Source organism: Ambystoma mexicanum, chromosome 5p (assembly GCF_040938575.1).
Source record: "Ambystoma mexicanum isolate Mex_15411 chromosome 5p, UKY_AmexF1_1, whole genome shotgun sequence".
NCBI classification, from domain to species: Eukaryota; Metazoa; Chordata; class Amphibia; order Caudata; family Ambystomatidae; genus Ambystoma; species Ambystoma mexicanum.
The window spans coordinates 741,779,081-741,802,121 of NC_090930.1; the positions used below are offsets into that span (position 1 = coordinate 741,779,081).

A 23,041-nucleotide genomic window follows, 5' to 3' on the forward strand; every position below is an offset into this window, starting at 1 on the left:
TGAATGCAAATTATTGGATTCAACCTCCAGGGTGCTACCATTACACCATAGGTCTTTCACACCACAGAAAGTGGTGGGTTTCATTGTGGCTAAAGAGCGTCATCCATGGAAAATCTTTCTTTTTTCAAATGCACCCAGGGAATAATGCTATGAAAGTGGGCGACACAGCAGCGTCATTGCTATTAAAACAAGACACTGAGAGGAAAACAAACACAGTAATTCCCAAGGTCCCACCAAGATTTGAACTCGGATCGCTGGATTCAGAGTCCAGAGTGCTAACCATTACACCATGGAACCTACATACTTAGTGACATGATGAACGTCATTGCAGCAAAAAAAGAGCCTTTTAGAGAATGTATGCAATATTCTTTTATCTTATGCCTCCAGAGGAAGAATCCTATCCAAATGAGCTGTAAAGCAAAGAGTTTGCTATTGCGCAACAACCAACTAAACAGTTCCACATTTGCATAATATCCGTGGGCTAGGAATATGAGTTTGTTAAAATGATGCATGAGATCTCGATTCTCATTTCTGTTACAACTCTGTCAGGTTGCACCAGCAAGGGGCCCATGGTGTAATGGTTAGCAAAGAACATTACTGAAGGGCCCCTCGGCCAGCCAGAAAGCCAAAATGGAGAGAACGGGCATGAACTGGTTGTGAATGAGCTTCAAAATGCGTTCACAGGTAATTGAACTGGTGATCTCCTCAGTTTATACACCTGGAACTCCTGTCAATAGCAACAGTCGGCAGCTGGGTTGCCAGACATTTCGTCGAAAAAAATTTGTCGACAGGACAATTGGTCGAAACCATTTGGTCGAAAACCAAATGGTCGAATTGCTTTGTTTTTTATTTTCACTTTTTTTTGGGGGGGGGGGGTTTGGGGGGGTCCCCCCAACCCCCTTTTTTTCTAAAAACCCCTTTTTTTCCCTAAACTACAACCTAAAAAATATATATATAAATAAATAAAAAAATCGACCATTTGGCTTTCGACCAAATTACGTCGACCAAATGTCTTTCGACGAAATGTCTTTCGACGAAATGTCCGGACAGCGGCAGCTGGTCTGTGTCAGTAATGGCAATTTGATTTTGCCATTTTCACAACTCCCTAATAAATGAACAAAATGTTCCATTTGTAGGCACAGTTACATGCTATGGTATGTATACCATGCTTAATAACCACCATAGGAGGCTCAGAGCACCATCCGCATTCTTACGTACAAAACATGTAAGGAAATAATCAGATCTTTTGCTCTGCAGGAGTCAGGCTTCTTTAAAGCCTGACAAAGTGGCAGAGTGCCATTGTAAACTGAGGCATGATGAAACCATGCCCAAGAACCCAGGAAGGTTAAACCCTTCCACTCATGCCCCTAGGCCCCGAACTAGACAGGGCAGCTGGCATGGATTATGGACACTTTTAACATAGGGTGGTTTTTCAACCTTATCTCCTCTGGGAGCAAAGCGCTGGACAGGGTTTCCTGTACGTTTTTGAGGTTCGCAGGGATCTATGTGTGGATGTTTCTTGGTGTGAAAAGCATGACACCTTTTGGGGTGACACCAGGCTCTTCTGGGAGTTAATTTGCATAATCTCTACTTTCTATTTTATGTGACATGGGCTGCAGTTACATTGTTCTGTTAATAGAGGGCAACACACAGGTCATAGTTCCAAACAGGGGTGCACAGTCTGCTTGCTAGCTTACATGTACAGTTCTATTTGGGATTCACCGCCTTTTCATAAACTGAGTACTCTTCCGGAGTATTTCTAACTTATGTAGGTGTTTTGGGGGTGTTACGTGCCTTTGTATGACTGCTGCAAACCACTTGATATTAGACATTGATTGGAAACGACATAAAAAATCCTGACACATATTGTAAGCGGACATAAAATGACCTATATTAGCTAATATAAGTAAACAGACATCACTCCCCCCTCCCCACAAAAAGGGATGTATGCGTACACAAAAAATAAAAATGAAAAACAAGCAACTACTGCAGTTAAAATCTAAAAATGTAAATTCAGTTACATGATCATGACTCGGAAGGGGAAGTTAAAAAGTAAAAAAACACACGGTAGGAGAGAGGTTAGCTTTACATGCCATGGGAGGAAGAGGTCTTCCAGGCACTGTTGTGTATGTTGGTCAATCCCTCTGAAACGCAAAAGGGATGTGCACATAGAAATCAAAGCAGAGTCATCCAGAGAGACTATTTAATTCTTTTTTTTTCAAATTCTCAAAAGGAAGCTGCTATCAAATTGAACTATTCATCACAGCCACTGCTAGGAAATCTATGTGCATAAAATGACAATACACCCAAAGGAAAACAAAATATAGCTATAACATGTCAGATTACTAAATTCAGAGTCCAGCCTACTAACCATTAGACCATGGAACCTAAATACTTCCGCAAATGCTGAACTTCATTATGCCAAAACAGAGGCAGTCAGAAACAATATTTAATATTGCTTAATCATATGCCTCAAGAGGAAGAATTTGATCTACATGCTCTATAAAGCACAGAGATTGCTATAGCACAACGTCAATCGACAACATCGCTGTGTTTGTATGATATCAGTCAATTGGGACTATGAATCTGTAAAAATTGTAAATGTGCTCTATATTGCCATTTCTGATTCAACGCTCTCAGGTGCATCTTGCAAGGGTTCCATGGTGTAATGGTTAGCACTTTGGACTTTGAATCCAACGATCCGAGTTCAAGTCTCGGTGGGACTGTTATCTTGCTCTTACACTCCATTTTCTAATTTCTCAAATTACAATTCAACAGAGTTAATATTCAGAAGTTCAGTCGACTCTCTCTGCACGACATTACATTTAAATGCACTTTGGTGCCTGATACCAATACAGTGATGCAACTACATATCGTTAATGTACAATCCCTAAGGTCAATCAGAGTGGGCACCCAGATATCTCTCAGAAACATTTTCCACAGATGAATAATGTCCAACCTTAACTCTATGAAAAGAAAAATGTACACACTATGTGCAGTAGATTCTCTGCTCACTGGAACATGCAGAAACAACATTGATGTGAAAAGATTGGAAAAAGCCCTATTTTATTAACATTAAAAAATGTTATAGAATTATTTTGGTGAATCATATTCACTTTCACAATCATTCCTATGTTTCAAGCAATTTGATGGTCTTATTAAATGTGTAAAAAATGTAATTCTTTGAGTTGACAAACTGTATGGAGAGCAAACTTTTTATAACTTACAAGAGTTATGAGTTCTAGAAAGTAGTGCATTTACTGATCAAGTGCCCTTGTTTAAATGTACTTACTTTATTTGGATCACACCTTTCTCGAAAGAAGAAATAAACTCTAAATTATCAGGAAACAATTCAACTGATTTTAGGGGCCTCCTGGGCTTTCAATGCAAATCGCTGAGATCAAAAGCCAGTTTAATAGCCATTATACCTTGGAGCTTTGGAGATATGAGAGTGGGCAGTTTCTTTGTGGCAAAAGAGAGTCATCCCCAGAAACTATTAATATTCTTTGGTCAAAGAAGACTGCCATCAAAGTGGGCTGTAAAGCAAAGTTATTGCTGTTATATCTATCTGCAAATGAAAGGCAACTCTAAAAGAGAAGCAGCCCCAAGGTCCCACCGAGACTTGAACTCGGATCGCTGGATTCAGAGTCCAGAGTGCTAACCATTACACCATGGAACCCACATATTCAGTAGCATGATGCACTTCATTCTGGAAAAACAGAGCACATCAGAGAAAATATGTAATATTCCTATATCATTAGACTCCAGAGGAAGAATTTGATCCAAATGAGACATGAAGCCAATACTTTGCGATTGCACAGCATCCAACAGCAACAGTGCTGCTTCGATATAATATCAGTAAACGGTTACTATAGGTCAGTAAAAATCTTGACTGTGCCCTATATTCTCATTGCCCTTATGAAGCTCTGCTCAACAAGGGTTCCATGGTGTAATGGTTAGCACTTTGGACTTTGAATCCAGCGATCCGAGTTCAAGTCTCGGTGGAACCTCTCTCTTGCTCTAACACACTTTGTCTCCTTGTTGTCTTAAATTATAGGCCAAAGATAGTAATATTCATAAGGTTAGTGGTGTAGGGTATTCATTTTCGCTCTCACTCTCTGGCATAACTTTTCATAAAAATCCACTTTTGTGCCTAGCACCTTAACCTTTATGCATTTTTTTTAAATGTATGAACAGTGAGGTCATTCTGAGTCGATGGCCAGATCTGCATCGGAAACATACATAAAAGATTTGAAATTTTCAAACTTAACTCAATGTTAAGAAACATGCTCAATCTGTGACCCAATTGATTCTCTTTTTACTTGAAGATGCAGCAACAACATTAATAATACCATTTTGGGAAAAGCAGCTCTATTGTATCGCCATTCTCTTTCAAAATTGTTAAAGGGTTAATCCTATGAAAAGCGACCATATTCAGAATCAGTGATATTAATCAAGCGTCTTAACAGCCTTTACATGTTTGTAAAATGAAGGTATCAGTTTGAGATGAAAAATAGAACGAAGAACACACTTTTCTTAATTCACAAAAGGCCTGAGGTGTATAAATACTGTTTGTACCGACCAAGGGCCCATTCGTGAATGTACTTACTTTAGTTGGATCATACCTTTCTTCAAAGAAGACATCCACAATAAACCATAAGGGAAAGGTTTGACTGATGGTAAACTCTTACAGAGATTTGAATGCAAATTATTGGATTCAACCTCCAGGGTGCTACCATTACACCATGGGTCTTTCACACCACAGAAAGTGGTGGGTTTCATTGTGGCTAAAGAGCGTCATCCATGGAAAATCTTTCTTTTTTCAAATGCACCCAGGGAATAATGCTATGAAAGTGGGCGACACAGCAGCGTCAGTGCTATTAAAACAAGACACTGAGAGGAAAACAAACACAGTAATTCCCAAGGTCCCACCGAGATTTGAATTCAGATCGCTGGATTCAGAGTCCAGAGTGCTAACCATTACACCATGGAACCTACATACTTAGTGACATGATGAACGTCATTGCAGCAAAAAAAGAGCCTTTTAGAGAATGTATGCAATATTCTTTTATCTTATGCCTCCAGAGGAAGAATCCTATCCAAATGAGCTGTAAAGCAAAGAGTTTGCTATTGCGCAACAACCAACTAAACAGTTCCACATTTGCATAATATCCGTGGGCTAGGAATATGAGTTTGTTAAAATGATGCATGAGATCTCGATTCTCATTTCTGTTACAACTCTGTCAGGTTGCACCAGCAAGGGGCCCATGGTGTAATGGCTAGAAAAGAACATTACTGAAGGGCCCCTCGGCCAGCCAGAAAGCCAAAATGGAGAGAACGGGCATGAACTGGTTGTGAATGAGCTTCAAAATGCGTTCACAGGTAATTGAACTGGTGATCTCCTCAGTTTATACACCTGGAACTCCTGTCAATAGCAACAGTCGGCAGCTGGGTTGCCAGACATTTCGTCGAAAAAAATTTGTCGACAGGACAATTGGTCGAAACCATTTGGTCGAAAACCAAATGGTCGAATTGCTTTGTTTTTTATTTTCACATTTTTTTTGGGGGGGGGGTTTGGGGGGTCCCCCCAACCCCCTTTTTTTCTAAAACCCCCTTTTTTCCGTAAACTACAACCTAAAAAATATATATATAAATAAATAAAAAAATCGACCATTTGGCTTTCGACCAAATTACGTCGACCAAATGTCTTTCGACCAAATGTCTTTCGACGAAATGTCCGGACAGCGGCAGCTGGTCTGTGTCAGTAATGGCAATTTGATTTTGCCATTTTCACAACTCCCTAATAAATGAACAAAATGTTCCATTTGTAGGCACAGTTACATGCTATGGTATGTATACCATGCTTAATAACCACCATAGGAGGCTCAGAGCACCATCCGCATTCTTACGTACAAAACATGTAAGGAAATAATCAGATCTTTTGCTCTGCAGGAGTCAGGCTTCTTTAAAGCCTGACAAAGTGGCAGAGTGCCATTGTAAACTGAGGCATGATGAAACCATGCCCAAGAACCCAGGCAGGTTAAACCCTTCCACTCATGCCCCTAGGCCTATAGACAGGGCAGCTGGCATGGATTATGGACACTTTTAACATAGGGTGGTTTTTCAACCTTATCTCCTCTGGGAGCAAAGCGCTGGACAGGGTTTCCTGTACATTTTTGAGGTTCGCAGGGATCTATGTGTGGATGTTTCTTGGTGTGAAAAGCATGACACCTTTTGGGGTGACACCAGGCTCTTCTGGGAATTAATTTGCATAATCTCTACTTTCTATTTTATGTGACATGGGCTGCAGTTACATTGTTCTGTTAATAGAGGGCAACACACAGGTCATAGTTCCAAACAGGGGTGCACAGTCTGCTTGCTAGCTTACATTTACAGTTCTATTTGGGATTCACCGCCTTTTCATAAACTGAGTACTCTTCCGGGGTATTTCTAACTTATGTAGGTGTTTTGGGGGTGTTACGTGCCTTTGTATGACTGCTGCAAACCACTTGATATTAGACATTGATTGGAAACGACATAAAAAATCCTGACACATATTGTAAGCGGACATAAAATGACCTATATTAGCTAATATAAGTAAACAGACATCACTCCCCCCTCCCCACAAAAAGGGATGTATGCGTACACAAAAAATAAAAATGAAAAACAAGCAACTACTGCAGTTAAAATCTAAAAATGTAAATTCAGTTACATGATCATGACTCGGAAGGGGAAGTTAAAAAGTAAAAAAACACACGGTAGGAGAGAGGTTAGCTTTACATGCCATGAGGGAGGAAGAGGTCTTCCAAGCACTGTTGTGTATGTTGGTCAATCCCTCTGAAACGCAAAAGGGATGTGCACATAGAAACCAAAGCAGAGTCATCCAGAGAGACTATTTAATTCTTTTTTTTTCAAATTCTCAAAAGGAAGCTGCTATCAAATTGAACTATTCATCACAGCCACTGCTAGGAAATCTATGTGCATAAAATGACAATACACCCAAAGGAAAACAAAATATAGCTATAACATGTCAGATTACTAAATTCAGAGTCCAGCCTACTAACCATTAGACCATGGAACCTAAATACTTCCGCAAATGCTGAACTTCATTATGCCAAAACAGAGGCAGTCAGAAACAATATTTAATATTGCTTAATCATATGCCTCAAGAGGAAGAATTTGATCTACATGCTCTATAAAGCACAGAGATTGCTATAGCACAACGTCAATCGACAACATCGCTGTGTTTGTATGATATCAGTCAATTGGGACTATGAATCTGTAAAAATTGTAAATGTGCTCTATATTGCCATTTCTGATTCAACGCTCTCAGGTGCATCTTGCAAGGGTTCCATGGTGTAATGGTTAGCACTTCGGACTTTGAATCCAACGATCCGAGTTCAAGTCTCGGTGGGACCGTTATCTTGCTCTTACACTCCATTTTCTAATTTCTCAAATTACAATTCAACAGAGTTAATATTCAGAAGTTCAGTCGACTCTCTCTGCACGACATTACATTTAAATGCACTTTGGTGCCTGATACCAATACAGTGATGCAACTACATATCGTTAATGTACAATCCCTAAGGTCAATCAGAGTGGGCACCCAGATATCTCTCAGAAACATTTTCCACAGATGAATAATGTCCAACCTTAACTCTATGAAAAGAAAAATGTACACACTATGTGCAGTAGATTCTCTGCTCACTGGAACATGCAGAAACAACATTGATGTGAAAAGATTGGAAAAAGCCCTATTTTATTAACATTAAAAAATGTTATACAATTATTTTGGTGAATCATATTCACTTTCACAATCATTCCTATGTTTCAAGCAATTTGATGGTCTTATTAAATGTGTAAAAAATGTAATTCTTTGAGTTGACAAACTGTATGGAGAGCAAACTTTTTATAACTTACAAGAGTTATGAGTTCTAGAAAGTAGTGCATTTACTGATCAAGTGCCCTTGTTTAAATGTACTTACTTTATTTGGATCACACCTTTCTCGAAAGAAGAAATAAACTCTAAATTATCAGGAAACAATTCAACTGATTTTAGGGGCCTCCTGGGCTTTCAATGCAAATCGCTGAGATCAAAAGCCAGTTTAATAGCCATTATACCTTGGAGCTTTGGAGATATGAGAGTGGGCAGTTTCTTTGTGGCAAAAGAGAGTCATCCCCAGAAACTATTAATATTCTTTGGTCAAAGAAGACTGCCATCAAAGTGGGCTGTAAAGCAAAGCTATTGCTGTTATATCTATCTGCAAATGAAAGGCAACTCTAAAAGAGAAGCAGCCCCAAGGTCCCACCAAGACTTGAACTCGGATCGCTGGATTCAGAGTCCAGAGTGCTAACCATTACACCATGGAGCCCACATATTCAGTAGCATGATGCACTTCATTCTGGAAAAACAGAGCACATCAGAGAAAATATGTAATATTCCTATATCATTAGACTCCAGAGGAAGAATTTGATCCAAATGAGACATGAAGCCAATACTTTGCGATTGCACAGCATCCAACAGCAACAGTGCTGCTTCGATATAATATCAGTAAACGGTTACTATAGGTCAGTAAAAATCTTGACTGTGCCCTATATTCTCATTGCCCTTATGAAGCTCTGCTCAACAAGGGTTCCATGGTGTAATGGTTAGCACTTTGGACTTTGAATCCAGCGATCCGAGTTCAAGTCTCGGTGGAACCTCGCTCTTGCTCTAACACACTTTGTCTCCTTGTTGTCTTAAATTATAGGCCAAAGATAGTAATATTCATAAGGTTAGTGGTGTAGGGTATTCATTTTCGCTCTCACTCTCTGGCATAACTTTTCATAAAAATCCACTTTTGTGCCTAGCACCTTAACCTTTATGCATTTTTTTTTAAATGTATGAACAGTGAGGTCATTCTGAGTCGATGGGCAGATCTGCATCGGAAACATACATAAAAGATTTGAAATTTTCAAACTTAACTCAATGTTAAGAAACATGCTCAATCTGTGACCCAATGGATTCTCTTTTTACTTGAAGATGCAGCAACAACATTAATAATACCATTTTGGGAAAAGCAGCTCTATTGTATCGCCATTCTCTTTCAAAATTGTTAAAGGGTTAATCCTATGAAAAGCGACCACATTCAGAATCAATGATATTAATCAAGCGTCTTAACAGTCTTTACATTTTTGTAAAATGAAGGTATCAGTTTGAGATGAAAAATAGAACAAAGAACACACTTTTCTTAATTCACAAAAGGCCTGAGGTGTATAAATACTGTTTGTACCGACCAAGGGCCCATTCGTGAATGTACTTACTTTAGTTGGATCATACCTTTCTTCAAAGAAGACATCCACAATAAACGATAAGGGAAAGGTTCGACTGATGGTAAACTCTTACAGAGATTTGAATGCAAATTATTGGATTCAACCTCCAGGGTGCTACCATTACACCATGGGTCTTTCACACCACAGAAAGTGGTGGGTTTCATTGTGGCTAAAGAGCGTCATCCATGGAAAATCTTTCTTTTTTCAAATGCACCCAGGGAATAATGCTATGAAAGTGGGCGACACTGCAGCGTCATTGCTATTAAAACAAGACACTGAGAGGAAAACAAACACAGTAATTCCCAAGGTCCCACCGAGATTTGATCTCGGATCGCTGGATTCAGAGTCCAGAGTGCTAACCATTACACCATGGAACCTACATACTTAGTGACATGATGAACGTCATTGCAGCAAAAAAAGCGCCTTTTAGAGAATGTATGCAATATTCTTTTATCTTATGCCTCCAGAGGAAGAATCCTATCCAAATGAGCTGTAAAGCAAAGAGTTTGCTATTGCGCAACAACCAACTAAACAGTTCCACATTTGCATAATATCCGTGGGCTAGGAATATGAGTTTGTTAAAATGATGCATGAGATCTCGATTCTCATTTCTGTTACAACTCTGTCAGGTTGCACCAGAAAGGGGCCCATGGTGTAATGGTTAGCAAAGAACATTACTGAAGGGCCACTCGGCCAGCCAGAAAGCCAAAATGGAGAGAACGGGCATGAACTGGTTGTGAATGAGCTTCAAAATACGTTCACAGGTAATTGAACTGGTGATCTCCTCAGTTTATACACCTGGAACTCCTGTCAATAGCAACAGTCGGCAGCTGGGTTGCCAGACATTTCGTCGAAAAAAATTTGTCGACAGGACAATTGGTCGAAAACCAAATGGTCGAATTGCTTTTGTTTTTTATTTTCACATTTTTTTTGGGGGGGGGGGGGTTGGGGGGTCCCCCCAACCCCCTTTTTTTCCAAAAACCCCTTTTTTCCCTAAACTACAACCTAAAAAATATATATATAAATAAATTAAAAAATCGACCATTTGGCTTTCGACCAAATTACGTCGACCAAATGTCTTTCGACCAAATGTCTTTCGACGAAATGTCCGGACAGCGGCAGCTGGTCTGTGTCAGTAATGGCAATTTGATTTTGCCATTTTCACAACTCCCTAATAAATGAACAAAATGTTCCATTTGTAGGCACAGTTACATGCTATGGTATGTATACCATGCTTAATAACCACCATAGGAGGCTCAGAGCACCATCCGCATTCTTACGTACAAAACATGTAAGGAAATAATCAGATCTTTTGCTCTGCAGGAGTCAGGCTTCTTTAAAGCCTGACAAAGTGGCAGAGTGCCATTGTAAACTGAGGCATGATGAAACCATGCCCAAGAACCCAGGCAGGTTAAACCCTTCCACTCATGCCCCTAGGCCACGAACGGCCAGGTTCTGTAGACAGGGCAGCTGGCATGGATTATGGACACTTTTAACATAGGGTGGTTTTTCAACCTTATCTCCTCTGGGAGCAAAGCGCTGGACAGGGTTTCCTGTACGTTTTTGAGGTTCGCAGGGATCTATGTGTGGATGTTTCTTGGTGTGAAAAGCATGACACCTTTTGGGGTGACACCAGGCTCTTCTGGGAGTTAATTTGCATAATCTCTACTTTCTATTTTATGTGACATGGGCTGCAGTTACATTGTTCTGTTAATAGAGGGCAACACACAGGTCATAGTTCCAAACAGGGGTGCACGGTCTGCTTGCTAGCTTACATTTACAGTTCTATTTGGGATTCACCGCCTTTTCATAAACTGAGTACTCTTCCGGAGTATTTCTAACTTATGTAGGTGTTTTGGGGGTGTTACGTGCCTTTGTATGACCTCTGCAAACCACTTGATATTAGACATTGATTGGAAACGACATAAAAAATCCTGACACATATTGTAAGCGGACATAAAATGACCTATATTAGCTAATATAAGTAAACAGACATCACTCCCCCCTCCCCACAAAAAGGAATGTATGCGTACACAAAAAATAAAAATGAAAAACAAGCAACTACTGCAGTTAAAATCTAAAAATGTAAATTCAGTTACATGATCATGACTCGGAAGGGGAAGTTAAAAAGTAAAAAAACACACGGTAGGAGAGAGGTTAGCTTTACATGCCATGAGGGAGGAAGAGGTCTTCCAAGCACTGTTGTGTATGTTGGTCAATCCCTCTGAAACGCAACAGGGATGTGCACATAGGAATCAAAGCAGAGTCATCCAGAGAGACTATTTAATTCTTTTTTTTTCAAATTCTCAAAAGGAAGCTGCTATCAAATTGAACTATTCATCACAGCCACTGCTAGGAAATCTATGTGCATAAAATGACAATACACCCAAAGGAAAACAAAATATAGCTATAACATGTCAGATTACTAAATTCAGAGTCCAGCCTACTAACCATTAGACCATGGAACCTAAATACTTCCGCAAATGCTGAACTTCATTATGCCAAAACAGAGGCAGTCAGAAACAATATTTAATATTGCTTAATCATATGCCTCAAGAGGAAGAATTTGATCTACATGCTCTATAAAGCACAGAGATTGCTATAGCACAACGTCAATCGACAACATCGCTGTGTTTGTATGATATCAGTCAATTGGGACTATGAATCTGTAAAAATTGTAAATGTGCTCTATATTGCCATTTCTGATTCAACGCTCTCAGGTGCATCTTGCAAGGGTTCCATGGTGTAATGGTTAGCACTTTGGACTTTGAATCCAACGATCCGAGTTCAAGTCTCGGTCGGACCGTTATCTTGCTCTTACACTCCATTTTCTAATTTCTCAAATTACAATTCAACAGAGTTAATATTCAGAAGTTCAGTCGACTCTCTCTGCACGACATTACATTTAAATGCACTTTGGTGCCTGATACCAATACAGTGATGCAACTACATATCGTTAATGTACAATCCCTAAGGTCAATCAGAGTGGGCACCCAGATATCTCTCAGAAACATTTTCCACAGATGAATAATGTCCAACCTTAACTCTATGAAAAGAAAAATGTACACACTATGTGCAGTAGATTCTCTGCTCACTGGAACATGCAGAAACAACATTGATGTGAAAAGATTGGAAAAAGCTCTATTTTATTAACATTAAAAAATGTTATACAATTATTTTGGTGAATCATATTCACTTTCACAATCATTCCTATGTTTCAAGCAATTTGATGGTCTTATTAAATGTGTAAAAAATGTAATTCTTTGAGTTGACAAACTGTATGGAGAGCAAACTTTTTATAACTTACAAGAGTTATGAGTTCTAGAAAGTAGTGCATTTACTGATCAAGTGCCCTTGTTTAAATGTACTTACTTTATTTGGATCACACCTTTCTCGAAAGAAGAAATAAACTCTAAATTATCAGGAAACAAACCAACTGATTTTAGGGGCCTCCTGGGCTTTCAATGCAAATCGCTGAGATCAAAAGCCAGTTTAATAGCCATTATACCTTGGAGCTTTGGAGATATGAGAGTGGGCAGTTTCTTTGTGGCAAAAGAGAGTCATCCCCAGAAACTATTAATATTCTTTGGTCAAAGAAGACTGCCATCAAAGTGGGCTGTAAAGCAAAGCTATTGCTGTTATATCTATCTGCAAATGAAAGGCAACTCTAAAAGAGAAGCAGCCCCAAGGTCCCACCGAGACTTGAACTCGGATCGCTGGATTCAGAGTCCAGAGTGCTAACCATTACACCATGGAACCCACATATTCAGTAGCATGATGCACTTCATTCTGGAAAAACAGAGCACATCAGAGAAAATATGTAATATTCCTATATCATTAGACTCCAGAGGAAGAATTTGATCCAAATGAGACATGAAGCCAATACTTTGCGATTGCACAGCATCCAACAGCAACAGTGCTGCTTCGATATAATATCAGTAAACGGTTACTATAGGTCAGTAAAAATCTTGACTGTGCCATATATTCTCATTGCCCTTATGAAGCTCTGCTCAACAAGGGTTCCATGGTGTAATGGTTAGCACTTTGGACTTTGAATCCAGCGATCCGAGTTCAAGTCTCGGTGGAACCTCTCTCTTGCTCTAACACACTTTGTCTCCTTGTTGTCTTAAATTATAGGCCAAAGATAGTAATATTCATAAGGTTAGTGGTGTAGGGTATTCATTTTCGCTCTCACTCTCTGGCATAACTTTTCATAAAAATCCACTTTTGTGCCTAGCACCTTAACCTTTATGCATTTTTTTTAAATGTATGAACAGTGAGGTCATTCTGAGTCGATGGGCAGATCTGCATCGGAAACATACATAAAAGATTTGAAATTTTCAAACTTAACTCAATGTTAAGAAACATGCTCAATCTGTGACCCAATGGATTCTCTTTTTACTTGAAGATGCAGCAACAACATTAATAATACCATTTTGGGAAAAGCAGCTCTATTGTATCGCCATTCTCTTTCAAAATTGTTAAAGGGTTAATCCTATAAAAAGCGACCACATTCAGAATCAATGATATTAATCAAGCGTCTTAACAGTCTTTACATGTTTGTAAAATGAAGGTATCAGTTTGAGATGAAAAATAGAACGAAGAACACACTTTTCTTAATTCACAAAAGGCCTGAGGTGTATAAATACTGTTTGTACCGACCAAAGGCCCATTCGTGAATGTACTTACTTTAGTTGGATCATACCTTTCTTCAAAGAAGACATCCACAATAAACGATAAGGGAAAGGTTCGACTGATGGTAAACTCTTACAGAGATTTGAATGCAAATTATTGGATTCAACCTCCAGGGTGCTACCATTACACCATAGGTCTTTCACACCACAGAAAGTGGTGGGTTTCATTGTGGCTAAAGAGCGTCATCCATGGAAAATCTTTCTTTTTTCAAATGCACCCAGGGAATAATGCTATGAAAGTGGGCGACACAGCAGCGTCATTGCTATTAAAACAAGACACTGAGAGGAAAACAAACACAGTAATTCCCAAGGTCCCACCAAGATTTGAACTCGGATCGCTGGATTTAGAGTCCAGAGTGCTAACCATTACACCATGGAACCTACATACTTAGTGACATGATGAACGTCATTGCAGCAAAAAAAGAGCCTTTTAGAGAATGTAGGCAATATTCTTTTATCTTATGCCTCCAGAGGAAGAATCCTATCCAAATGAGCTGTAAAGCAAAGAGTTTGCTATTGCGCAACAACCAACTAAACAGTTCCACATTTGCATAATATCCGTGGGCTAGGAATATGAGTTTGTTAAAATGATGCATGAGATCTCGATTCTCATTTCTGTTACAACTCTGTCAGGTTGCACCAGCAAGGGGCCCATGGTGTAATGGTTAGCAAAGAACATTACTGAAGGGCCCCTCGGCCAGCCAGAAAGCCAAAATGGAGAGAACGGGCATGAACTGGTTGTGAATGAGCTTCAAAATGCGTTCACAGGTAATTGAACTGGTGATCTCCTCAGTTTATACACCTGGAACTCCTGTCAATAGCAACAGTCGGCAGCTGGGTTGCCAGACATTTCGTCGAAAAAAATTTGTCGACAGGACAATTGGTCGAAACCATTTGGTCGAAAACCAAATGGTCGAATTGCTTTGTTTTTTATTTTCACATTTTTTTTTGGGGGGGGGGTTTGGGGGGGTCCCCCCAACCCCCTTTTTTTCTAAAAACCCCTTTTTTCCCTAAACTACAACCTAAAAAATATATATATAAATAAATAAAAAAATCGACCATTTGGCTTTCGACCAAATTACGTCGACCAAATGTCTTTCGACGAAATGTCTTTCGACGAAATGTCCGGACAGCGGCAGCTGGTCTGTGTCAGTAATGGCAATTTGATTTTGCCATTTTCACAACTCCCTAATAAATGAACAAAATGTTCCATTTGTAGGCACAGTTACATGCTATGGTATGTATACCATGCTTAATAACCACCATAGGAGGCTCAGAGCACCATCCGCATTCTTACGTACAAAACATGTAAGGAAATAATCAGATCTTTTGCTCTGCAGGAGTCAGGCTTCTTTAAAGCCTGACAAAGTGGCAGAGTGCCATTGTAAACTGAGGCATGATGAAACCATGCCCAAGAACCCAGGAAGGTTAAACCCTTCCACTCATGCCCCTAGGCCCCGAACTAGACAGGGCAGCTGGCATGGATTATGGACACTTTTAACATAGGGTGGTTTTTCAACCTTATCTCCTCTGGGAGCAAAGCGCTGGACAGGGTTTCCTGTACGTTTTTGAGGTTCGCAGGGATCTATGTGTGGATGTTTCTTGGTGTGAAAAGCATGACACCTTTTGGGGTGACACCAGGCTCTTCTGGGAGTTAATTTGCATAATCTCTACTTTCTATTTTATGTGACATGGGCTGCAGTTACATTGTTCTGTTAATAGAGGGCAACACACAGGTCATAGTTCCAAACAGGGGTGCACAGTCTGCTTGCTAGCTTACATTTACAGTTCTATTTGGGATTCACCGCCTTTTCATAAACTGAGTACTCTTCCGGAGTATTTCTAACTTATGTAGGTGTTTTGGGGGTGTTACGTGCCTTTGTATGACTGCTGCAAACCACTTGATATTAGACATTGATTGGAAACGACATAAAAAATCCTGACACATATTGTAAGCGGACATAAAATGACCTATATTAGCTAATATAAGTAAACAGACATCACTCCCCCCTCCCCACAAAAAGGGATGTATGCGTACACAAAAAATAAAAATGAAAAACAAGCAACTACTGCAGTTAAAATCTAAAAATGTAAATTCAGTTACATGATCATGACTCGGAAGGGGAAGTTAAAAAGTAAAAAAACACACGGTAGGAGAGAGGTTAGCTTTACATGCCATGGGAGGAAGAGGTCTTCCAGGCACTGTTGTGTATGTTGGTCAATCCCTCTGAAACGCAAAAGGGATGTGCACATAGAAATCAAAGCAGAGTCATCCAGAGAGACTATTTAATTCTTTTTTTTTCAAATTCTCAAAAGGAAGCTGCTATCAAATTGAACTATTCATCACAGCCACTGCTAGGAAATCTATGTGCATAAAATGACAATACACCCAAAGGAAAACAAAATATAGCTATAACATGTCAGATTACTAAATTCAGAGTCCAGCCTACTAACCATTAGACCATGGAACCTAAATACTTCCGCAAATGCTGAACTTCATTATGCCAAAACAGAGGCAGTCAGAAACAATATTTAATATTGCTTAATCATATGCCTCAAGAGGAAGAATTTGATCTACATGCTCTATAAAGCACAGAGATTGCTATAGCACAACGTCAATCGACAACATCGCTGTGTTTGTATGATATCAGTCAATTGGGACTATGAATCTGTAAAAATTGTAAATGTGCTCTATATTGCCATTTCTGATTCAACGCTCTCAGGTGCATCTTGCAAGGGTTCCATGGTGTAATGGTTAGCACTTTGGACTTTGAATCCAACGATCCGAGTTCAAGTCTCGGTCGGACCGTTATCTTGCTCTTACACTCCATTTTCTAATTTCTCAAATTACAATTCAACAGAGTTAATATTCAGAAGTTCAGTCGACTCTCTCTGCACGACATTACATTTAAATGCACTTTGGTGCCTGATACCAATACAGTGATGCAACTACATATCGTTAATGTACAATCCCTAAGGTCAATCAGAGTGGGCACCCAGATATCTCTCAGAAACATTTTCCACAGATGAATAATGTCCAACCTTAACTCTATGAAAAGAAAAATGTACACACTATGTGCAGTAGATTCTCTGCTCACTGGAACATGCAGAAACAACATTGATGTGAAAAGATTGGAAAAAGCTCTATTTTATTAACATTAAAAAATGTTATACAATTATTTTGGTGAATCATATTCACTTTCACAATCATTCCTATGTTTCAAGCAATTTGATGGTCTTATTAAATGTGTAAAAAATGTAATTCTTTGAGTTGACAAACTGTATGGAGAGCAAACTTTTTATAACTTACAAGAGTTATGAGTTCTAGAAAGTAGTGCATTTACTGATCAAGTGCCCTTGTTTAAATGTACTTACTTTATTTGGATCACACCTTTCTCGAAAGAAGAAATAAACTCTAAATTATCAGGAAACAAACCAACTGATTTTAGGGGCCTCCTGGGCTTTCAATGCAAATCGCTGAGATCAAAAGCCAGTTTAATAGCCATTATACCTTGGAGCTTTGGAGATATGAGAGTGGGCAGTTTCTTTGTGGCAAAAGAGAGTCATCCCCAGAAACTATTAATATTCTTTGGTCAAAGAAGACTGCCATCAAAGTGGGCTGTAAAGCAAAGCTATTGCTGTTATATCTATCTGCAAATGAAAGGCAACTCTAAAAGAGAAGCAGCCCCAAGGTCCCACCGAGACTTGAACTCGGATCGCTGGATTCAGAGTCCAGAGTGCTAACCATTACACCATGGAACCCACATATTCAGTAGCATGATGCACTTCATTCTGGAAAAACAGAGCACATCAGAGAAAATATGTAATATTCCTATATCATTAGACTCCAGAGGAAGAATTTGATCCAAATGAGACATGAAGCCAATACTTTGCGATTGCACAGCATCCAACAGCAACAGTGCTGCTTCGATATAATATCAGTAAACGGTTACTATAGGTCAGTAAAAATCTTGACTGTGCCATATATTCTCATTGCCCTTATGAAGCTCTGCTCAACAAGGGTTCCATGGTGTAATGGTTAGCACTTTGGACTTTGAATCCAGCGATCCGAGTTCAAGTCTCGGTGGAACCTCTCTCTTGCTCTAACACACTTTGTCTCCTTGTTGTCTTAAATTATAGGCCAAAGATAGTAATATTCATAAGGTTAGTGGTGTAGGGTATTCATTTTCGCTCTCACTCTCTGGCATAACTTTTCATAAAAATCCACTTTTGTGCCTAGCACCTTAACCTTTATGCATTTTTTTTAAATGTATGAACAGTGAGGTCATTCTGAGTCGATGGGCAGATCTGCATCGGAAACATACATAAAAGATTTGAAATTTTCAAACTTAACTCAATGTTAAGAAACATGCTCAATCTGTGACCCAATGGATTCTCTTTTTACTTGAAGATGCAGCAACAACATTAATAATACCATTTTGGGAAAAGCAGCTCTATTGTATCGCCATTCTCTTTCAAAATTGTTAAAGGGTTAATCCTATGAAAAGCGACCACATTCAGAATCAATGATATTAATCAAGCGTCTTAACAGTCTTTACATGTTTGTAAAATGAAGGTATCAGTTTGAGATGAAAAATAGAACGAAGAACACACTTTTCTTAATTCACAAAAGGCCTGAGGTGTATAAATACTGTTTGTACCGACCAAAGGCCCATTCGTGAATGTACTTACTTTAGTTGGATCATACCTTTCTTCAAAGAAGACATCCACAATAAACGATAAGGGAAAGGTTCGACTGATGGTAAACTCTTACAGAGATTTGAATGCAAATTATTGGATTCAACCTCCAGGGTGCTACCATTACACCATAGGTCTTTCACACCACAGAAAGTGGTGGGTTTCATTGTGGCTAAAGAGCGTCATCCATGGAAAATCTTTCTTTTTTCAAATGCACCCAGGGAATAATGCTATGAAAGTGGGCGACACAGCAGCGTCATTGCTATTAAAACAAGACACTGAGAGGAAAACAAACACAGTAATTCCCAAGGTCCCACCAAGATTTGAACTCGGATCGCTGGATTCAGAGTCCAGAGTGCTAACCATTACACCATGGAACCTACATACTTAGTGACATGATGAACGTCATTGCAGCAAAAAAAGAGCCTTTTAGAGAATGTATGCAATATTCTTTTATCTTATGCCTCCAGAGGAAGAATCCTATCCAAATGAGCTGTAAAGCAAAGAGTTTGCTATTGCGCAACAACCAACTAAACAGTTCCACATTTGCATAATATCCGTGGGCTAGGAATATGAGTTTGTTAAAATGATGCATGAGATCTCGATTCTCATTTCTGTTACAACTCTGTCAGGTTGCACCAGCAAGGGGCCCATGGTGTAATGGTTAGCAAAGAACATTACTGAAGGGCCCCTCGGCCAGCCAGAAAGCCAAAATGGAGAGAACGGGCATGAACTGGTTGTGAATGAGCTTCAAAATGCGTTCACAGGTAATTGAACTGGTGATCTCCTCAGTTTATACACCTGGAACTCCTGTCAATAGCAACAGTCGGCAGCTGGGTTGCCAGACATTTCGTCGAAAAAAATTTGTCGACAGGACAATTGGTCGAAACCATTTGGTCGAAAACCAAATGGTCGAATTGCTTTGTTTTTTATTTTCACTTTTTTTTTGGGGGGGGGGTTTGGGGGGGTCCCCCCAACCCCCTTTTTTTCTAAAAACCCCTTTTTTTCCCTAAACTACAACCTAAAAAATATATATATAAATAAATAAAAAAATCGACCATTTGGCTTTCGACCAAATTACGTCGACCAAATGTCTTTCGACGAAATGTCTTTCGACGAAATGTCCGGACAGCGGCAGCTGGTCTGTGTCAGTAATGGCAATTTGATTTTGCCATTTTCACAACTCCCTAATAAATGAACAAAATGTTCCATTTGTAGGCACAGTTACATGCTATGGTATGTATACCATGCTTAATAACCACCATAGGAGGCTCAGAGCACCATCCGCATTCTTACGTACAAAACATGTAAGGAAATAATCAGATCTTTTGCTCTGCAGGAGTCAGGCTTCTTTAAAGCCTGACAAAGTGGCAGAGTGCCATTGTAAACTGAGGCATGATGAAACCATGCCCAAGAACCCAGGAAGGTTAAACCCTTCCACTCATGCCCCTAGGCCCCGAACTAGACAGGGCAGCTGGCATGGATTATGGACACTTTTAACATAGGGTGGTTTTTCAACCTTATCTCCTCTGGGAGCAAAGCGCTGGACAGGGTTTCCTGTACGTTTTTGAGGTTCGCAGGGATCTATGTGTGGATGTTTCTTGGTGTGAAAAGCATGACACCTTTTGGGGTGACACCAGGCTCTTCTGGGAGTTAATTTGCATAATCTCTACTTTCTATTTTATGTGACATGGGCTGCAGTTACATTGTTCTGTTAATAGAGGGCAACACACAGGTCATAGTTCCAAACAGGGGTGCACAGTCTGCTTGCTAGCTTACATGTACAGTTCTATTTGGGATTCACCGCCTTTTCATAAACTGAGTACTCTTCCGGAGTATTTCTAACTTATGTAGGTGTTTTGGGGGTGTTACGTGCCTTTGTATGACTGCTGCAAACCACTTGATATTAGACATTGATTGGAAACGACATAAAAAATCCTGACACATATTGTAAGCGGACATAAAATGACCTATATTAGCTAATATAAGTAAACAGACATCACTCCCCCCTCCCCACAAAAAGGGATGTATGCGTACACAAAAAATAAAAATGAAAAACAAGCAACTACTGCAGTTAAAATCTAAAAATGTAAATTCAGTTACATGATCATGACTCGGAAGGGGAAGTTAAAAAGTAAAAAAACACACGGTAGGAGAGAGGTTAGCTTTACATGCCATGGGAGGAAGAGGTCTTCCAGGCACTGTTGTGTATGTTGGTCAATCCCTCTGAAACGCAAAAGGGATGTGCACATAGAAATCAAAGCAGAGTCATCCAGAGAGACTATTTAATTCTTTTTTTTTCAAATTCTCAAAAGGAAGCTGCTATCAAATTGAACTATTCATCACAGCCACTGCTAGGAAATCTATGTGCATAAAATGACAATACACCCAAAGGAAAACAAAATATAGCTATAACATGTCAGATTACTAAATTCAGAGTCCAGCCTACTAACCATTAGACCATGGAACCTAAATACTTCCGCAAATGCTGAACTTCATTATGCCAAAACAGAGGCAGTCAGAAACAATATTTAATATTGCTTAATCATATGCCTCAAGAGGAAGAATTTGATCTACATGCTCTATAAAGCACAGAGATTGCTATAGCACAACGTCAATCGACAACATCGCTGTGTTTGTATGATATCAGTCAATTGGGACTATGAATCTGTAAAAATTGTAAATGTGCTCTATATTGCCATTTCTGATTCAACGCTCTCAGGTGCATCTTGCAAGGGTTCCATGGTGTAATGGTTAGCACTTTGGACTTTGAATCCAACGATCCGAGTTCAAGTCTCGGTGGGACTGTTATCTTGCTCTTACACTCCATTTTCTAATTTCTCAAATTACAATTCAACAGAGTTAATATTCAGAAGTTCAGTCGACTCTCTCTGCACGACATTACATTTAAATGCACTTTGGTGCCTGATACCAATACAGTGATGCAACTACATATCGTTAATGTACAATCCCTAAGGTCAATCAGAGTGGGCACCCAGATATCTCTCAGAAACATTTTCCACAGATGAATAATGTCCAACCTTAACTCTATGAAAAGAAAAATGTACACACTATGTGCAGTAGATTCTCTGCTCACTGGAACATGCAGAAACAACATTGATGTGAAAAGATTGGAAAAAGCCCTATTTTATTAACATTAAAAAATGTTATAGAATTATTTTGGTGAATCATATTCACTTTCACAATCATTCCTATGTTTCAAGCAATTTGATGGTCTTATTAAATGTGTAAAAAATGTAATTCTTTGAGTTGACAAACTGTATGGAGAGCAAACTTTTTATAACTTACAAGAGTTATGAGTTCTAGAAAGTAGTGCATTTACTGATCAAGTGCCCTTGTTTAAATGTACTTACTTTATTTGGATCACACCTTTCTCGAAAGAAGAAATAAACTCTAAATTATCAGGAAACAATTCAACTGATTTTAGGGGCCTCCTGGGCTTTCAATGCAAATCGCTGAGATCAAAAGCCAGTTTAATAGCCATTATACCTTGGAGCTTTGGAGATATGAGAGTGGGCAGTTTCTTTGTGGCAAAAGAGAGTCATCCCCAGAAACTATTAATATTCTTTGGTCAAAGAAGACTGCCATCAAAGTGGGCTGTAAAGCAAAGTTATTGCTGTTATATCTATCTGCAAATGAAAGGCAACTCTAAAAGAGAAGCAGCCCCAAGGTCCCACCGAGACTTGAACTCGGATCGCTGGATTCAGAGTCCAGAGTGCTAACCATTACACCATGGAACCCACATATTCAGTAGCATGATGCACTTCATTCTGGAAAAACAGAGCACATCAGAGAAAATATGTAATATTCCTATATCATTAGACTCCAGAGGAAGAATTTGATCCAAATGAGACATGAAGCCAATACTTTGCGATTGCACAGCATCCAACAGCAACAGTGCTGCTTCGATATAATATCAGTAAACGGTTACTATAGGTCAGTAAAAATCTTGACTGTGCCCTATATTCTCATTGCCCTTATGAAGCTCTGCTCAACAAGGGTTCCATGGTGTAATGGTTAGCACTTTGGACTTTGAATCCAGCGATCCGAGTTCAAGTCTCGGTGGAACCTCTCTCTTGCTCTAACACACTTTGTCTCCTTGTTGTCTTAAATTATAGGCCAAAGATAGTAATATTCATAAGGTTAGTGGTGTAGGGTATTCATTTTCGCTCTCACTCTCTGGCATAACTTTTCATAAAAATCCACTTTTGTGCCTAGCACCTTAACCTTTATGCATTTTTTTTAAATGTATGAACAGTGAGGTCATTCTGAGTCGATGGCCAGATCTGCATCGGAAACATACATAAAAGATTTGA

General features: G+C 39.3%; 19 non-coding genes across 19 annotated transcripts; 10 read left to right on the plus strand and 9 right to left on the minus strand.

Annotated features, from left to right (window-relative positions):
* Positions 1-225: 225 nt before the first annotated feature.
* TRNAQ-CUG (transfer RNA glutamine (anticodon CUG)) lies at positions 226-297 on the minus strand. The gene has a single exon. It is a non-coding gene; the product is annotated as a tRNA-Gln (tRNA).
* A 2,357-nt stretch (positions 298-2,654) lies between these two features.
* On the plus strand, positions 2,655-2,726 carry TRNAQ-UUG (transfer RNA glutamine (anticodon UUG)). The gene has a single exon. It is a non-coding gene; the product is annotated as a tRNA-Gln (tRNA).
* Positions 2,727-3,607: 881 nt separating this feature from the next.
* TRNAQ-CUG (transfer RNA glutamine (anticodon CUG)) lies at positions 3,608-3,679 on the minus strand. The gene has a single exon. It is a non-coding gene; the product is annotated as a tRNA-Gln (tRNA).
* Positions 3,680-3,938: 259 nt separating this feature from the next.
* On the plus strand, positions 3,939-4,010 carry TRNAQ-UUG (transfer RNA glutamine (anticodon UUG)). Its single transcript has one exon. It is a non-coding gene; the product is annotated as a tRNA-Gln (tRNA).
* Positions 4,011-4,923: 913 nt separating this feature from the next.
* Positions 4,924-4,995, minus strand: TRNAQ-CUG (transfer RNA glutamine (anticodon CUG)). Its single transcript has one exon. It is a non-coding gene; the product is annotated as a tRNA-Gln (tRNA).
* A 2,352-nt stretch (positions 4,996-7,347) lies between these two features.
* On the plus strand, positions 7,348-7,419 carry TRNAQ-UUG (transfer RNA glutamine (anticodon UUG)). Its single transcript has one exon. It is a non-coding gene; the product is annotated as a tRNA-Gln (tRNA).
* Positions 7,420-8,300: 881 nt separating this feature from the next.
* Positions 8,301-8,372, minus strand: TRNAQ-CUG (transfer RNA glutamine (anticodon CUG)). Its single transcript has one exon. It is a non-coding gene; the product is annotated as a tRNA-Gln (tRNA).
* Positions 8,373-8,631: 259 nt separating this feature from the next.
* TRNAQ-UUG (transfer RNA glutamine (anticodon UUG)) lies at positions 8,632-8,703 on the plus strand. Its single transcript has one exon. It is a non-coding gene; the product is annotated as a tRNA-Gln (tRNA).
* A 914-nt stretch (positions 8,704-9,617) lies between these two features.
* Positions 9,618-9,689, minus strand: TRNAQ-CUG (transfer RNA glutamine (anticodon CUG)). The gene has a single exon. It is a non-coding gene; the product is annotated as a tRNA-Gln (tRNA).
* Positions 9,690-12,046: 2,357 nt separating this feature from the next.
* TRNAQ-UUG (transfer RNA glutamine (anticodon UUG)) lies at positions 12,047-12,118 on the plus strand. Its single transcript has one exon. It is a non-coding gene; the product is annotated as a tRNA-Gln (tRNA).
* Positions 12,119-12,999: 881 nt separating this feature from the next.
* On the minus strand, positions 13,000-13,071 carry TRNAQ-CUG (transfer RNA glutamine (anticodon CUG)). Its single transcript has one exon. It is a non-coding gene; the product is annotated as a tRNA-Gln (tRNA).
* A 259-nt stretch (positions 13,072-13,330) lies between these two features.
* Positions 13,331-13,402, plus strand: TRNAQ-UUG (transfer RNA glutamine (anticodon UUG)). The gene has a single exon. It is a non-coding gene; the product is annotated as a tRNA-Gln (tRNA).
* A 3,341-nt stretch (positions 13,403-16,743) lies between these two features.
* On the plus strand, positions 16,744-16,815 carry TRNAQ-UUG (transfer RNA glutamine (anticodon UUG)). The gene has a single exon. It is a non-coding gene; the product is annotated as a tRNA-Gln (tRNA).
* Positions 16,816-17,696: 881 nt separating this feature from the next.
* On the minus strand, positions 17,697-17,768 carry TRNAQ-CUG (transfer RNA glutamine (anticodon CUG)). Its single transcript has one exon. It is a non-coding gene; the product is annotated as a tRNA-Gln (tRNA).
* A 259-nt stretch (positions 17,769-18,027) lies between these two features.
* Positions 18,028-18,099, plus strand: TRNAQ-UUG (transfer RNA glutamine (anticodon UUG)). The gene has a single exon. It is a non-coding gene; the product is annotated as a tRNA-Gln (tRNA).
* A 913-nt stretch (positions 18,100-19,012) lies between these two features.
* Positions 19,013-19,084, minus strand: TRNAQ-CUG (transfer RNA glutamine (anticodon CUG)). The gene has a single exon. It is a non-coding gene; the product is annotated as a tRNA-Gln (tRNA).
* Positions 19,085-21,440: 2,356 nt separating this feature from the next.
* On the plus strand, positions 21,441-21,512 carry TRNAQ-UUG (transfer RNA glutamine (anticodon UUG)). Its single transcript has one exon. It is a non-coding gene; the product is annotated as a tRNA-Gln (tRNA).
* Positions 21,513-22,393: 881 nt separating this feature from the next.
* On the minus strand, positions 22,394-22,465 carry TRNAQ-CUG (transfer RNA glutamine (anticodon CUG)). Its single transcript has one exon. It is a non-coding gene; the product is annotated as a tRNA-Gln (tRNA).
* A 259-nt stretch (positions 22,466-22,724) lies between these two features.
* Positions 22,725-22,796, plus strand: TRNAQ-UUG (transfer RNA glutamine (anticodon UUG)). The gene has a single exon. It is a non-coding gene; the product is annotated as a tRNA-Gln (tRNA).
* Positions 22,797-23,041: the final 245 nt, after the last annotated feature.